Genomic DNA, 12,482 nt, shown 5'->3' on the forward strand with positions numbered 1-12,482 from the left:
TTTCTTGTTTGATGACGGTCATGGAAAAGACAGCAATCATATTGCAGAACAGAGCAGCATGTACTGGCTAGCTGCCACTAACCCCTGGAGCCGTGTCAGAGGTGACTCTTGTGTGGCTCGTTGGTCTAGGGGTATGATTCTCGCTTAGGGTGCGAGAGGTCCCGGGTTCAAATCCCAGACGAGCCCTTTTTAGAGGTAAACATACAAACCCTACTAAAAATGCACTATGCCTGACTATTTCTCGTTATACTGGGTGCATTGTTGCACAACATATTTCTAACCTCAGAAGAAAAATGGATCACCATGCTTTATCTGCCTACCTGCTTAGTCTCAGTGTGTCCCAGGTGATGCTTTCCCAAGCTGTACTCGCTGGCATTTAGGCATCAGATATTTGCCTGTCGATGCCTGCACAAGTGAGCTTTGAATACGTCTAATTGCAAGCATGTTGGATGATATCTCTGAGGTTTTCACACTTGTTCTGCACATTCTGAGCCGCTGCTGATACAGCAGAATAGAAGTAGGGTGAAGACTTGAGAGAAACTTTCCTCTAACAGTAGAAACCACCAAGGTAGTTTCTGTAGTGTAGTGGTCATCACGTTCGCCTAACACGCGAAAGGTCCCCGGTTCGAGACCGGGCAGAAACACTGTGCATTGGATTCTTTTTTTGTGCACACTCTAAAACCTTATTATCTCAATGCAAGTTTAAGAAGAGGTGGTCTTTGAACACAGTGAGCCGCGAGAATTTTTCTTTTACCTTTGCAGACGAAACAAAGTTATCTCCATCGATCATCTGGGGGATGTTCTGGGGCCTATTTTTATTTTGTTTAAGCTATGTTGTATTGTTGGGGCCTTTACACCTGTGACTTTGCTGTGAACGTTGTAAGTGGAAACGTTGGCAGGTGCAGACAGAAAAGTCAGAACTAAGCACACCCTGAGCCGTCAGGATGGCCGAGTGGTCTAAGGCGCCAGACTCAAGAGAGCTTGATCTTCAGTGATGCTGAGCCTTCTGGTCTCCTCATGGAGGCGTGGGTTCAAATCCCACTTCTGACAGTTCCCTTTTACACCCTTAAGTCTTCCTAATTTTTGCAGTGCATTCCCCAGACACACCACAATATTTACAGGAACCTGTAATAAATAAAGAGAAATCCACCAGGCTGGGCCCTCAATCACAATTCCTTGTATTTCTGAAAGGGACACCTCAGGCACACCTTCCATTACATTTGCACTCCATCACAGTAACTGCCATGCTGGGTTTCGAAATAAGCAGTTGATCCCATCATTTGTTGTGAGGCTCTCCTGCCACCTTTTGGGCAGAGAAGGCACTGTCCCTGCAACAACACAGGCAGACATGTTCAACAGGGCTTCCTGGTTATGTGGGAGGAGCAGATTGCCAATGGTCCCCCCTTGCAAATTCTAATTTACATAAGGAAGACAGAGAGGTATCTGGGAGTAGGCACTACACACGGACATTGCACTCCCTCTTGTGATTTGCAGCCAATTCTAGATTGAGGCAGGAGGAAAGGAGGAGACTCGCCCAACAATGGCCATACTGGGAAGTCAGCCACTCTGGGTCTCCCAGGTGAATGTTTCAGGCCTGTGAGCCACTCATATAAATCTCGCCTGATCTCGCCTGATCGAGCGCTGAGCGAGCGCGTTTGAATCCAAATATCAAACACCTCTTTCTCAGGCGCAAGAAATGGTGGGCCCTTCATTGCTTCTGGTGTGGAAGTCTATGGAGCAAGGGTCCAGGACTTGCAGAGGAGTGCAAGTGCCAGAAAGTGCTTGCTGTGCTCATCTGTGCCTTTTTACTGCTCACTGGCTGATAGGAGATTGGCTGCCCCCTTCCTTGCTGGAGTGAAAAAACAACAACTTGAGAGAAAACATGACTTTGTGTGGCTCACTTATAGGGAGACGAGCCAAATAGCCCTGCTGTTTTCAGAAAGACGCTTCAGTAATTGTTCAAAATGTCTCCTGGCCACTCAGGCTCGTTGGTCTAGGGGTATGATTCTCGCTTTAGGTGTGAGAGGTCCCGGGTTCAAATCCCGGACGAGCCCATCCTGTGGAATTTTTCAGGCTGCTTGTCATATAGGAGCCTTTCTTCTTTTCAATGCTATAAGACGCTGTGTATGTCGAGAAGGTTCCTTACCCTGCACGCTATTTTCCACTTTTGACATGATAAAGGAGTGCAGGACTTCGTTGCAACTGCTTTTCTGGGCTGGACCAGCAGTGTAGGAACATTACATGCAAAGTGTTTTTCTAGTGTCATTTCAGGATATGGTTTCAAAATCGCCTCATGGGAAAAAAGTGGTCCTCATTCCAAAGAAAGAGAGACCGGGTAAGGAGAGCCCAACTTTGAGCTTCAAGGACGTTGGCCCTTAGTCTGTGCATTCCAACCCAATACATGCCAACAAGATTCCTGAGGTAGTGTCTGTTTCTGTAGTGTAGTGGTTATCACGTTCGCCTTACACGCGAAAGGTCCCTGGTTCGAGACCGGGCAGAAACAGCAGCTTGCTGTTTTTCACAGTGTTTGCATTTACTGGCTCACTTTATAGGAAAGCTGAGATAATAGAGGCTGTCTATTCCTCACCAGCCTGACGTAGTGTGCTCCAGAGATCTCAGTGACAGCTCGAAAAGAGAAGTGACGATAGCTTGCGCCATTCGCTTGCTCGCACTTTGCTCTGTAGGGTGGGCCTACTTCATGAAAGCAAGGCATGAGAGAAGAAATGCTTCTCTTGTCCTCACCACGAGCAGACACTTAAAGCAAACAAACTGTCTGAAGGACAGAGGCTTTTTCATTTCTTGTTTGATGACGGTCATGGAAAAGACAGCAATCATATTGCAGAACAGAGCAGCATGTACTGGCTAGCTGCCACTAACCCCTGGAGCCGTGTCAGAGATGACTCTTGTGTGGCTCGTTGGTCCAGGAGTATGATTCTCGCTTAGGGTGCGAGAGGTCCCGGGTTCAAATCCCAGACGAGCCCTTTTTAGAGGTAAACATACAAACCCTACTAAAAATGCACTATGCCTGACTATTTCTCGTTATACTGGGTGCATTGTTGCACAACATATTTCTAACCTCAGAAGAAAAATGGATCACCATGCTTTATCTGCCTACCTGCTTAGTCTCAGTGTGTCCCAGGTGATGCTTTCCCAAGCTGTACTCGCTGGCATTTAGGCATCAGATATTTGCCTGTCGATGCCTGCACAAGTGAGTTTTGAATACGTCTAATTGCAAGCATGTTGGATGATATCTCTGAGGTTTTCACACTTGTTCTGCACATTCTGAGCCGCTGCTGATACAGCAGAATAGAAGTAGGGTGAAGACTTGAGAGAAACTTTCCTCTAACAGTAGAAACCACAAAGGTAGTTTCTGTAGTGTAGTGGTCATCACGTACACCTAACACGCGAAAGGTCCCCGGTTCGAGACCGGGCAGAAACACTGTGCATTGGATGCTTTTTTGTGCACACTCTAAAACCTTATTATCTCAATGCAAGTTTAAGAAGAGGTGGTCTTTGAACACAGTGAGCCGCGAGAATTTTTTTTTACCTTTGCAGACGAAACAAAGTTATCTCCATCGATCATCTGGGGGATGTTCTGGGGCCTATTTTTATTTTGTTTAAGCTATGTTGTATTGTTGGGGCCTTTACACCTGTGACATTGCTGTGAACGTTGTAAGTGGAAACGTTGGCAGGTGCAGACAGAAAAGTCAGAACTAAGTACACCCTGAGCCGTCAGGATGGCCGAGTGGTCTAAGGCGCCAGACCCAAGAGAGCTTGATCTTCAGTGATGCTGAGCCTTCTGGTCTCCTCATTGAGGCGTGGGCTCAAATCCCACTTCTGACAGTTCCCTTTTACACCCTTAAGTCTTCCTAATTTTTGCAGTGCATTCCCCAGACACACCACAATATTTACAGGAACCTGTAATAAATAAAGAGAAATCCACCAGGCTGGGCCCTCAATCACAATTCCATGTATTTCTGAAAGGGACACCTCAGGCACACCTTCCATTACATTTGCACTCCATCACAGTAACTGCCATGCTGGGTTTCGAAATAAGCAGTTGATCCCATCATTTGTTGTGAGGCTCTCCTGCCACCTTTTTGGCAGAGAAGGCACTGTCCCTGCAACAACACAGGCAGACATGTTCAACAGAGCTTCCTGGTTATGTGGGAGGAGCAGATTGCCAATGGTCCCCCCTTGCAAATTCTAATTTACATAAGGAAGACAGAGAGGTAGCTGGGAGTAGGCACTACACACGGACATTGCACTCCCTCTTGTGATTTGCAGCCAATTCTAGATTGAGGCAGGAGGAAAGGAGGAGACTCGCCCAACAATGGCCATACTGGGAAGTCAGCCACTCTGGGTCTCCCAGGTGAATGTTTCAGGCCTGTGAGCCACTCATATAAATCTCGCCTGATCGAGCCTGATCGAGCGCTGAGCGAGCGCGTTTGAATCCAAATATCAAACACCTCTTTCTCAGGCGCAAGAAATGGTGGGCCCTTCATTGCTTCTGGTGTGGAAGTCTATGGAGCAAGGGTCCAGGACTTGCAGAGGAGTACAAGTGCCAGAAAGTGCTTGCTGTTCTCATCTGTGCCTTTTTACTGCTCACTGGCCGATAGGAGATTGGCTGCCCCCTTCCTTGCTGGAGTGAAAAAACAACAACTTGAGAGAAAACATGACTTTGTGTGGCTCACTTATAGGGAGACGAGCCAAATAGCCCTGCTGTTTTCAGAAAGACGCTTCAGTAATTGTTCAAAATGTCTCCTGGCCACTCTGGCTCGTTGGTCTAGGGGTATGATTCTCGCTTTGGGTGCGAGAGGTCCCGGGTTCAAATCCCAGACGAGCCCATCCTGTGGAATTTTTCAGGCTGCTTGTCATATAGGAGCCTTTCTTCTTTTCAATGCTATAAGACGCTGTGTATGTCGAGAAGGTTCCTTACCCTGCATGCTATTTTCCACTTTTGACATGATAAAGGAGTGCAGGACTTCGTTGCAACTGCTTTTCTGGGCTGGACCAGCAGTGTAGGAACATTACATGCAAAGTGTTTTTCTAGTGTCATTTCAGGATATGGTTTCAAAATCGCCTCATGGGAAAAAAGTGGTCCTCATTCCAAAGAAAGAGAGACCGGGTAAGGAGAGCCCAACTTTGAGCTTCAAGGACGTTGGCCCTTAGTCTGTGCATTCCAACCCAATACATGCCAACAAGATTCCTGAGGTAGTGTCTGTTTCTGTAGTGTAGTGGTTATCACATTCGCCTTCCACGCGAAAGGTCCCTGGTTCGAGACCGGGCAGAAACAGCAGCTTGCTGTTTTTCAGAGTGTTTGCATTTACTGGCTCACTTTATAGGAAAGCTGAGATAATAGAGGCTGTCTATTCCTCACCAGCCTGACGTAGTGTGCTCCAGAGATCTCAGTGACAGCTCGAAAAGAGAAGTGACGATAGCTTGCGCCATTCGCTTGCTCGCACTTTGCTCTGTAGGGTGGGCCTACTTCATGAAAGCAAGGTATGAGAGAAGAAATGCTTCTCTTGTCCTCACCACGAGCAGACACTTAAAGCAAACAAACTGTCTGAAGGACAGAGGCTTTTTAATTTCTTGTTTGATGACGGTCATGGAAAAGACAGCAATCATATTGCAGAACAGAGCAGCATGTACTGGCTAGCTGCCACTAACCCCTGGAGCCGTGTCAGAGGTAACTCTTGTGTGGCTCGTTGGTCTAGGGGTATGATTCTCGCTTAGGGTGCGAGAGGTCCCGGGTTCAAATCCCAGACGAGCCCTTTTTAGAGGTAAACATACAAACCCTACTAAAAATGCACTATGCCTGACTATTTCTCGTTATACTGGGTGCATTGTTGCACAACATATTTCTAACCTCAGAAGAAAAATGGATCACCATGCTTTATCTGCCTACCTGCTTAGTCTCAGTGTGTCCCAGGTGATGCTTTCCCAAGCTGTACTCGCTGGCATTTAGGCATCAGATATTTGCCTGTCGATGCCTGCACAAGTGAGTTTTGAATACGTCTAATTGCAAGCATGTTGGATGATATCTCTGAGGTTTTCACACTTGTTCTGCACATTCTGAGCCGCTGCTGATACAGCAGAATAGAAGTAGGGTGAAGACTTGAGAGAAACTTTCCTCTAACAGTAGAAACCACCAAGGTAGTTTCTGTAGTGTAGTGGTCATCACGTTCACCTAACACGCGAAAGGTCCCCGGTTCGAGACCGGGCAGAAACACTGTGCATTGGATGCTTTTTTTGTGCACACTCTAAAACCTTATTATCTCAATGCAAGTTTAAGAAGAGGTGGTCTTTGAACACAGTGAGCCGCGAGAATTTTTTTTTACCTTTGCAGACGAAACAAAGTTATCTCCATCGATCATCTGGGGGATGTTCTGGGGCCTATTTTTATTTTGTTTAAGCTATGTTGTATTGTTGGGGCCTTTACACCTGTGACATTGCTGTGAAAGTTGTAAGTGGAAATGTTGGCAGGTGCAGACAGAAAAGTCAGAACTAAGCACACCCTGAGCCGTCAGGATGGCCGAGTGGTCTACGGCGCCAGACTCAAGAGAGCTTGATCTTCAGTGATGTTGAGCCTTCTGGTCTCCTCATGGAGGCGTGGGTTCAAATCCCACTTCTGACAGTTCCCTTTTACACCCTTAAGTCTTCCTAATTTTTGCAGTGCATTCCCCAGACACACCACAATATTTACAGGAACCTGTAATAAATAAAGAGAAATCCACCAGGCTGGGCCCTCAATCACAATTCCATGTATTTCTGAAAGGGACACCTCAGGCACACCTTCCATTACATTTGCACTCCATCACAGTAACTGCCATGCTGGGTTTCGAAATAAGCAGTTGATCCCATCATTTGTTGTGAGTCTCTCCTGCCACCTTTTTGGCAGAGAAGGCACTGTCCCTGCAACAACACAGGCAGACATGTTCAACAGGGCTTCCTGGTTATGTGGGAGGAGCAGATTGCCAATGGTCCCCCCTTGCAAATTCTAATTTACATAAGGAAGACAGAGAGGTAGCTGGGAGTAGGCACTACACACGGACATTGCACTCCCTCTTGTGATTTGCAGCCAATTCTAGATTGAGGCAGGAGGAAAGGAGGAGACTCGCCCAACAATGGCCATACTGGGAAGTCAGCCACTCTGGGTCTCCCAGGTGAATGTTTCAGGCCTGTGAGCCACTCATATAAATCTCGCCTGATCGAGCCTGATCGAGCGCTGAGCGAGCGCGTTTGAATCCAAATATCAAACACCTCTTTCTCAGGCGCAAGAAATGGTGGGCCCTTCATTGCTTCTGGTGTGGAAGTCTATGGAGCAAGGGTCCAGGACTTGCAGAGGAGTACAAGTGCCAGAAAGTGCTTGCTGTTCTCATCTGTGCCTTTTTACTGCTCACTGGCCGATAGGAGATTGGCTGCCCCCTTCCTTGCTGGAGTGAAAAAACAACAACTTGAGAGAAAACATGACTTTGTGTGGCTCACTTATAGGGAGACGAGCCAAATAGCCCTGCTGTTTTCAGAAAGACGCTTCAGTAATTGTTCAAAATGTCTCCTGGTCACTCTGGCTCGTTGGTCTAGGGGTATGATTCTCGCTTTGGGTGCGAGAGGTCCCGGGTTCAAATCCCGGACGAGCCCATCCTGTGGAATTTTTCAGGCTGCTTGTCATATAGGAGCCTTTCTTCTTTTCAATGCTATAAGACGCTGTGTATGTCGAGAAGGTTCCTTACCCTGCACGCTATTTTCCACTTTTGACATGATAAAGGAGTGCAGGACTTCGTTGCAACTGCTTTTCTGGGCTGGACCAGCAGTGTAGGAACATTACATGCAAAGTGTTTTTCTAGTGTCATTTCAGGATATGGTTTCAAAATCGCCTCATGGGAAAAAAGTGGTCCTCATTCCAAAGAAAGAGAGACCGGGTAAGGAGAGCCCAACTTTGAGCTTCAAGGACGTTGGCCCTTAGTCTGTGCATTCCAACCCAATACATGCCAACAAGATTCCTGAGGTAGTGTCTGTTTCTGTAGTGTAGTGGTTATCACATTCGCCTTACACGCGAAAGGTCCCTGGTTCGAGACCGGGCAGAAACAGCAGCTTGCTGTTTTTCACAGTGTTTGCATTTACTGGCTCACTTTATAGGAAAGCTGAGATAATAGAGGCTGTCTATTCCTCACCAGCCTGACGTAGTGTGCTCCAGAGATCTCAGTGACAGCTCGAAAAGAGAAGTGACGATAGCTTGCGCCATTCGCTTGCTCGCACTTTGCTCTGTAGGGTGGGCCTACTTCATGAAAGCAAGGCATGAGAGAAGAAATGCTTCTCTTGTCCTCACCACGAGCAGACACTTAAAGCAAACAAACTCTCTGAAGGACAGAGGCTTTTTAATTTCTTGTTTGATGACGGTCATGGAAAAGACAGCAATCATATTGCAGAACAGAGCAGCATGTACTGGCTAGCTGCCACTAACCCCTGGAGCCGTGTCAGAGGTGACTCTTGTGTGGCTTGTTGGTCTAGGGGTATGATTCTCGCTTAGGGTGCGAGAGGTCCCGGGTTCAAATCCCAGACGAGCCCTTTTTAGAGGTAAACATACAAACCCTACTAAAAATGCACTATGCCTGACTATTTCTCGTTATACTGGGTGCATTGTTGCACAACATATTTCTAACCTCAGAAGAAAAATGGATCACCATGCTTTATCTGCCTACCTGCTTAGTCTCAGTGTGTCCCAGGTGATGCTTTCCCAAGCTGTACTCGCTGGCATTTAGGCATCAGATATTTGCCTGTCGATGCCTGCACAAGTGAGTTTTGAATACGTCTAATTGCAAGCATGTTGGATGATATCTCTGAGGTTTTCACACTTGTTCTGCACATTCTGAGCCGCTGCTGATACAGCAGAATAGAAGTAGGGTGAAGACTTGAGATAAACTTTCCTCTAACAGTAGAAACCACAAAGGTAGTTTCTGTAGTGTAGTGGTCATCACGTTCGCCTAACACGCGAAAGGTCCCCGGTTCGAGACCGGGCAGAAACACTGTGCATTGGATGCTTTTTTGTGCACACTCTAAAACCTTATTATCTCAATGCAAGTTTAAGAAGAGGTGGTCTTTGAACACAGTGAGCCGCGAGAATTTATTTTTACCTTTGCAGACGAAACAAAGTTATCTCCATCGATCATCTGGGGGATGTTCTGGGGCCTATTTTTATTTTGTTTAAGCTATGTTGTATTGTTGGGGCCTTTACACCTGTGACATTGCTGTGAACGTTGTAAGTGGAAACGTTGGCAGGTGCAGACAGAAAAGTCAGAACTAAGTACACCCTGAGCCGTCAGGATGGCCGAGTGGTCTAAGGCGCCAGACCCAAGAGAGCTTGATCTTCAGTGATGCTGAGCCTTCTGGTCTCCTCATTGAGGCGTGGGTTCAAATCCCACTTCTGACAGTTCCCTTTTACACCCTTAAGTCTTCCTAATTTTTGCAGTGCATTCCCCAGACACACCACAATATTTACAGGAACCTGTAATAAATAAAGAGAAATCCACCAGGCTGGGCCCTCAATCACAATTCCATGTATTTCTGAAAGGGACACCTCAGGCACACCTTCCATTACATTTGCACTCCATCACAGTAACTGCCATGCTGGGTTTCGAAATAAGCAGTTGATCCCATCATTTGTTGTGAGGCTCTCCTGCCACCTTTTTGGCAGAGAAGGCACTGTCCCTGCAACAACACAGGCAGACATGTTCAACAGAGCTTCCTGGTTATGTGGGAGGAGCAGATTGCCAATGGTCCCCCCTTGCAAATTCTAATTTACATAAGGAAGACAGAGAGGTAGCTGGGAGTAGGCACTACACACGGACATTGCACTCCCTCTTGTGATTTGCAGCCAATTCTAGATTGAGGCAGGAGGAAAGGAGGAGACTCGCCCAACAATGGCCATACTGGGAAGTCAGCCACTCTGGGTCTCCCAGGTGAATGTTTCAGGCCTGTGAGCCACTCATATAAATCTCGCCTGATCGAGCCTGATCGAGCGCTGAGCGAGCGCGTTTGAATCCAAATATCAAACACCTCTTTCTCAGGCGCAAGAAATGGTGGGCCCTTCATTGCTTCTGGTGTGGAAGTCTATGGAGCAAGGGTCCAGGACTTGCAGAGGAGTACAAGTGCCAGAAAGTGCTTGCTGTTCTCATCTGTGCCTTTTTACTGCTCACTGGCCGATAGGAGATTGGCTGCCCCCTTCCTTGCTGGAGTGAAAAAACAACAACTTGAGAGAAAACATGACTTTGTGTGGCTCACTTATAGGGAGACGAGCCAAATAGCCCTGCTGTTTTCAGAAAGACGCTTCAGTAATTGTTCAAAATGTCTCCTGGCCACTCTGGCTCGTTGGTCTAGGGGTATGATTCTCGCTTTGGGTGCGAGAGGTCCCGGGTTCAAATCCCGGACGAGCCCATCCTGTGGAATTTTTCAGGCTGCTTGTCATATAGGAGCCTTTCTTCTTTTCAATGCTATAAGACGCTGTGTATGTCGAGAAGGTTCCTTACCCTGCATGCTATTTTCCACTTTTGACATGATAAAGGAGTGCAGGACTTCCTTGCAACTGCTTTTCTGGGCTGGACCAGCAGTGTAGGAACATTACATGCAAAGTGTTTTTCTAGTGTCATTTCAGGATATGGTTTCAAAATCGCCTCATGGGAAAAAAGTGGTCCTCATACCAAAGAAAGAGAGACCGGGTAAGGAGAGCCCAACTTTGAGCTTCAAGGACGTTGGCCCTTAGTCTGTGCATTCCAACCCAATACATGCCAACAAGATTCCTGAGGTAGTGTCTGTTTCTGTAGTGTAGTGGTTATCACATTCGCCTTCCACGCGAAAGGTCCCTGGTTCGAGACCGGGCAGAAACAGCAGCTTGCTGTTTTTCAGAGTGTTTGCATTTACTGGTTCACTTTATAGGAAAGCTGAGATAATAGAGGCTGTCTATTCCTCACCAGCCTGACGTAGTGTGCTCCAGAGATCTCAGTGACAGCTCGAAAAGAGAAGTGACGATAGCTTGCGCCATTCGCTTGCTCGCACTTTGCTCTGTAGGGTGGGCCTACTTCATGAAAGCAAGGCATGAGAGAAGAAATGCTTCTCTTGTCCTCACCACGAGCAGACACTTAAAGCAAACAAACTGTCTGAAGGACAGAGGCTTTTTAATTTCTTGTTTGATGACGGTCATGGAAAAGACAGCAATCATATTGCAGAACAGAGCAGCATGTACTGGCTAGCTGCCACTAACCCCTGGAGCCGTGTCAGAGGTGACTCTTGTGTGGCTCGTTGGTCTAGGGGTATGATTCTCGCTTAGGGTGCGAGAGGTCCCGGGTTCAAATCCCAGACGAGCCCTTTTTAGAGGTAAACATACAAACCCTACTAAAAATGCACTATGCCTGACTATTTCTCGTTATACTGGGTGCATTGTTGCACAACATATTTCTAACCTCAGAAGAAAAATGGATCACCATGCTTTATCTGCCTACCTGCTTAGTCTCAGTGTGTCCCAGGTGATGCTTTCCCAAGCTGTACTCGCTGGCATTTAGGCATCAGATATTTGCCTGTCGATGCCTGCACAAGTGAGTTTTGAATACGTCTAATTGCAAGCATGTTGGATGATATCTCTGAGGTTTTCACACTTGTTCTGCACATTCTGAGCCGCTGCTGATACAGCAGAATAGAAGTAGGGTGAAGACTTGAGAGAAACTTTCCTCTAACAGTAGAAACCACCAAGGTAGTTTCTGTAGTGTAGTGGTCATCACGTTCGCCTAACACGCGAAAGGTCCCCGGTTCGAGACCGGGCAGAAACACTGTGCATTGGATGCTTTTTTTGTGCACACTCTAAAACCTTATTATCTCAATGCAAGTTTAAGAAGAGGTGGTCTTTGAACACAGTGAGCCGCGAGAATTTTTTTTTACCTTTGCAGACGAAACAAAGTTATCTCCATCGATCATCTGGGGGATGTTCTGGGGCCTATTTTTATTTTGTTTAAGCTATGTTGTATTGTTGGGGCCTTTACACCTGTGACATTGCTGTGAACGTTGTAAGTGGAAACGTTGGCAGGTGCAGACAGAAAAGTCAGAACTAAGCACACCCTGAGCCGTCAGGATGGCCGAGTGGTCTACGGCGCCAGACTCAAGAGAGCTTGATCTTCAGTGATGCTGAGCCTTCTGGTCTCCTCATGGAGGCGTGGGTTCAAATCCCACTTCTGACAGTTCCCTTTTACACCCTTAAGTCTTCCTAATTTTTGCAGTGCATTCCCCAGACACACCACAATATTTACAGGAACCTGTAATAAATAAAGAGAAATCCACCAGGCTGGGCCCTCAATCACAATTCCATGTATTTCTGAAAGGGACACCTCAGGCACACCTTCCATTACATTTGCACTCCATCACAGTAACTGCCATGCTGGGTTTCGAAATAAGCAGTTGATCCCATCATTTGTTGTGAGTCTCTCCTGCCACCTTTT

The 12,482-nt window shown here is 46.9% G+C and overlaps 20 non-coding genes across 20 annotated transcripts; all 20 read left to right on the forward strand.

The window, feature by feature from the left end:
• Positions 1 to 114: 114 nt before the first annotated feature.
• TRNAP-AGG (transfer RNA proline (anticodon AGG)) lies at positions 115 to 186 on the forward strand. Its single transcript has one exon. It is a non-coding gene; the product is annotated as a tRNA-Pro (tRNA).
• Positions 187 to 571: 385 nt separating this feature from the next.
• Positions 572 to 644, forward strand: TRNAV-AAC (transfer RNA valine (anticodon AAC)). Its single transcript has one exon. It is a non-coding gene; the product is annotated as a tRNA-Val (tRNA).
• A 294-nt stretch (positions 645 to 938) lies between these two features.
• On the forward strand, positions 939 to 1,050 carry TRNAL-CAA (transfer RNA leucine (anticodon CAA)). The gene is made up of 2 exons: positions 939 to 976; positions 1,005 to 1,050. It is a non-coding gene; the product is annotated as a tRNA-Leu (tRNA).
• A 1,380-nt stretch (positions 1,051 to 2,430) lies between these two features.
• On the forward strand, positions 2,431 to 2,503 carry TRNAV-UAC (transfer RNA valine (anticodon UAC)). The gene has a single exon. It is a non-coding gene; the product is annotated as a tRNA-Val (tRNA).
• Positions 2,504 to 3,366: 863 nt separating this feature from the next.
• TRNAV-AAC (transfer RNA valine (anticodon AAC)) lies at positions 3,367 to 3,439 on the forward strand. Its single transcript has one exon. It is a non-coding gene; the product is annotated as a tRNA-Val (tRNA).
• Positions 3,440 to 3,731: 292 nt separating this feature from the next.
• Positions 3,732 to 3,843, forward strand: TRNAL-CAA (transfer RNA leucine (anticodon CAA)). Its single transcript has 2 exons — positions 3,732 to 3,769; positions 3,798 to 3,843. It is a non-coding gene; the product is annotated as a tRNA-Leu (tRNA).
• A 1,380-nt stretch (positions 3,844 to 5,223) lies between these two features.
• Positions 5,224 to 5,296, forward strand: TRNAG-UCC (transfer RNA glycine (anticodon UCC)). The gene has a single exon. It is a non-coding gene; the product is annotated as a tRNA-Gly (tRNA).
• A 406-nt stretch (positions 5,297 to 5,702) lies between these two features.
• On the forward strand, positions 5,703 to 5,774 carry TRNAP-AGG (transfer RNA proline (anticodon AGG)). Its single transcript has one exon. It is a non-coding gene; the product is annotated as a tRNA-Pro (tRNA).
• Positions 5,775 to 6,159: 385 nt separating this feature from the next.
• TRNAV-AAC (transfer RNA valine (anticodon AAC)) lies at positions 6,160 to 6,232 on the forward strand. Its single transcript has one exon. It is a non-coding gene; the product is annotated as a tRNA-Val (tRNA).
• Positions 6,233 to 6,525: 293 nt separating this feature from the next.
• On the forward strand, positions 6,526 to 6,637 carry TRNAL-CAA (transfer RNA leucine (anticodon CAA)). The gene is made up of 2 exons: positions 6,526 to 6,563; positions 6,592 to 6,637. It is a non-coding gene; the product is annotated as a tRNA-Leu (tRNA).
• Positions 6,638 to 7,569: 932 nt separating this feature from the next.
• On the forward strand, positions 7,570 to 7,641 carry TRNAP-UGG (transfer RNA proline (anticodon UGG)). Its single transcript has one exon. It is a non-coding gene; the product is annotated as a tRNA-Pro (tRNA).
• A 376-nt stretch (positions 7,642 to 8,017) lies between these two features.
• TRNAV-UAC (transfer RNA valine (anticodon UAC)) lies at positions 8,018 to 8,090 on the forward strand. Its single transcript has one exon. It is a non-coding gene; the product is annotated as a tRNA-Val (tRNA).
• Positions 8,091 to 8,496: 406 nt separating this feature from the next.
• TRNAP-AGG (transfer RNA proline (anticodon AGG)) lies at positions 8,497 to 8,568 on the forward strand. Its single transcript has one exon. It is a non-coding gene; the product is annotated as a tRNA-Pro (tRNA).
• A 385-nt stretch (positions 8,569 to 8,953) lies between these two features.
• On the forward strand, positions 8,954 to 9,026 carry TRNAV-AAC (transfer RNA valine (anticodon AAC)). The gene has a single exon. It is a non-coding gene; the product is annotated as a tRNA-Val (tRNA).
• Positions 9,027 to 9,318: 292 nt separating this feature from the next.
• TRNAL-CAA (transfer RNA leucine (anticodon CAA)) lies at positions 9,319 to 9,430 on the forward strand. The gene is made up of 2 exons: positions 9,319 to 9,356; positions 9,385 to 9,430. It is a non-coding gene; the product is annotated as a tRNA-Leu (tRNA).
• Positions 9,431 to 10,362: 932 nt separating this feature from the next.
• TRNAP-UGG (transfer RNA proline (anticodon UGG)) lies at positions 10,363 to 10,434 on the forward strand. The gene has a single exon. It is a non-coding gene; the product is annotated as a tRNA-Pro (tRNA).
• A 376-nt stretch (positions 10,435 to 10,810) lies between these two features.
• Positions 10,811 to 10,883, forward strand: TRNAG-UCC (transfer RNA glycine (anticodon UCC)). The gene has a single exon. It is a non-coding gene; the product is annotated as a tRNA-Gly (tRNA).
• A 406-nt stretch (positions 10,884 to 11,289) lies between these two features.
• Positions 11,290 to 11,361, forward strand: TRNAP-AGG (transfer RNA proline (anticodon AGG)). Its single transcript has one exon. It is a non-coding gene; the product is annotated as a tRNA-Pro (tRNA).
• A 385-nt stretch (positions 11,362 to 11,746) lies between these two features.
• Positions 11,747 to 11,819, forward strand: TRNAV-AAC (transfer RNA valine (anticodon AAC)). The gene has a single exon. It is a non-coding gene; the product is annotated as a tRNA-Val (tRNA).
• Positions 11,820 to 12,112: 293 nt separating this feature from the next.
• TRNAL-CAA (transfer RNA leucine (anticodon CAA)) lies at positions 12,113 to 12,224 on the forward strand. Its single transcript has 2 exons — positions 12,113 to 12,150; positions 12,179 to 12,224. It is a non-coding gene; the product is annotated as a tRNA-Leu (tRNA).
• Positions 12,225 to 12,482: the final 258 nt, after the last annotated feature.

This window comes from Lissotriton vulgaris, chromosome 10 (assembly GCF_964263255.1).
Source record: "Lissotriton vulgaris chromosome 10, aLisVul1.2, whole genome shotgun sequence".
Lineage (NCBI taxonomy): Eukaryota > Metazoa > Chordata > Amphibia > Caudata > Salamandridae > Lissotriton > Lissotriton vulgaris.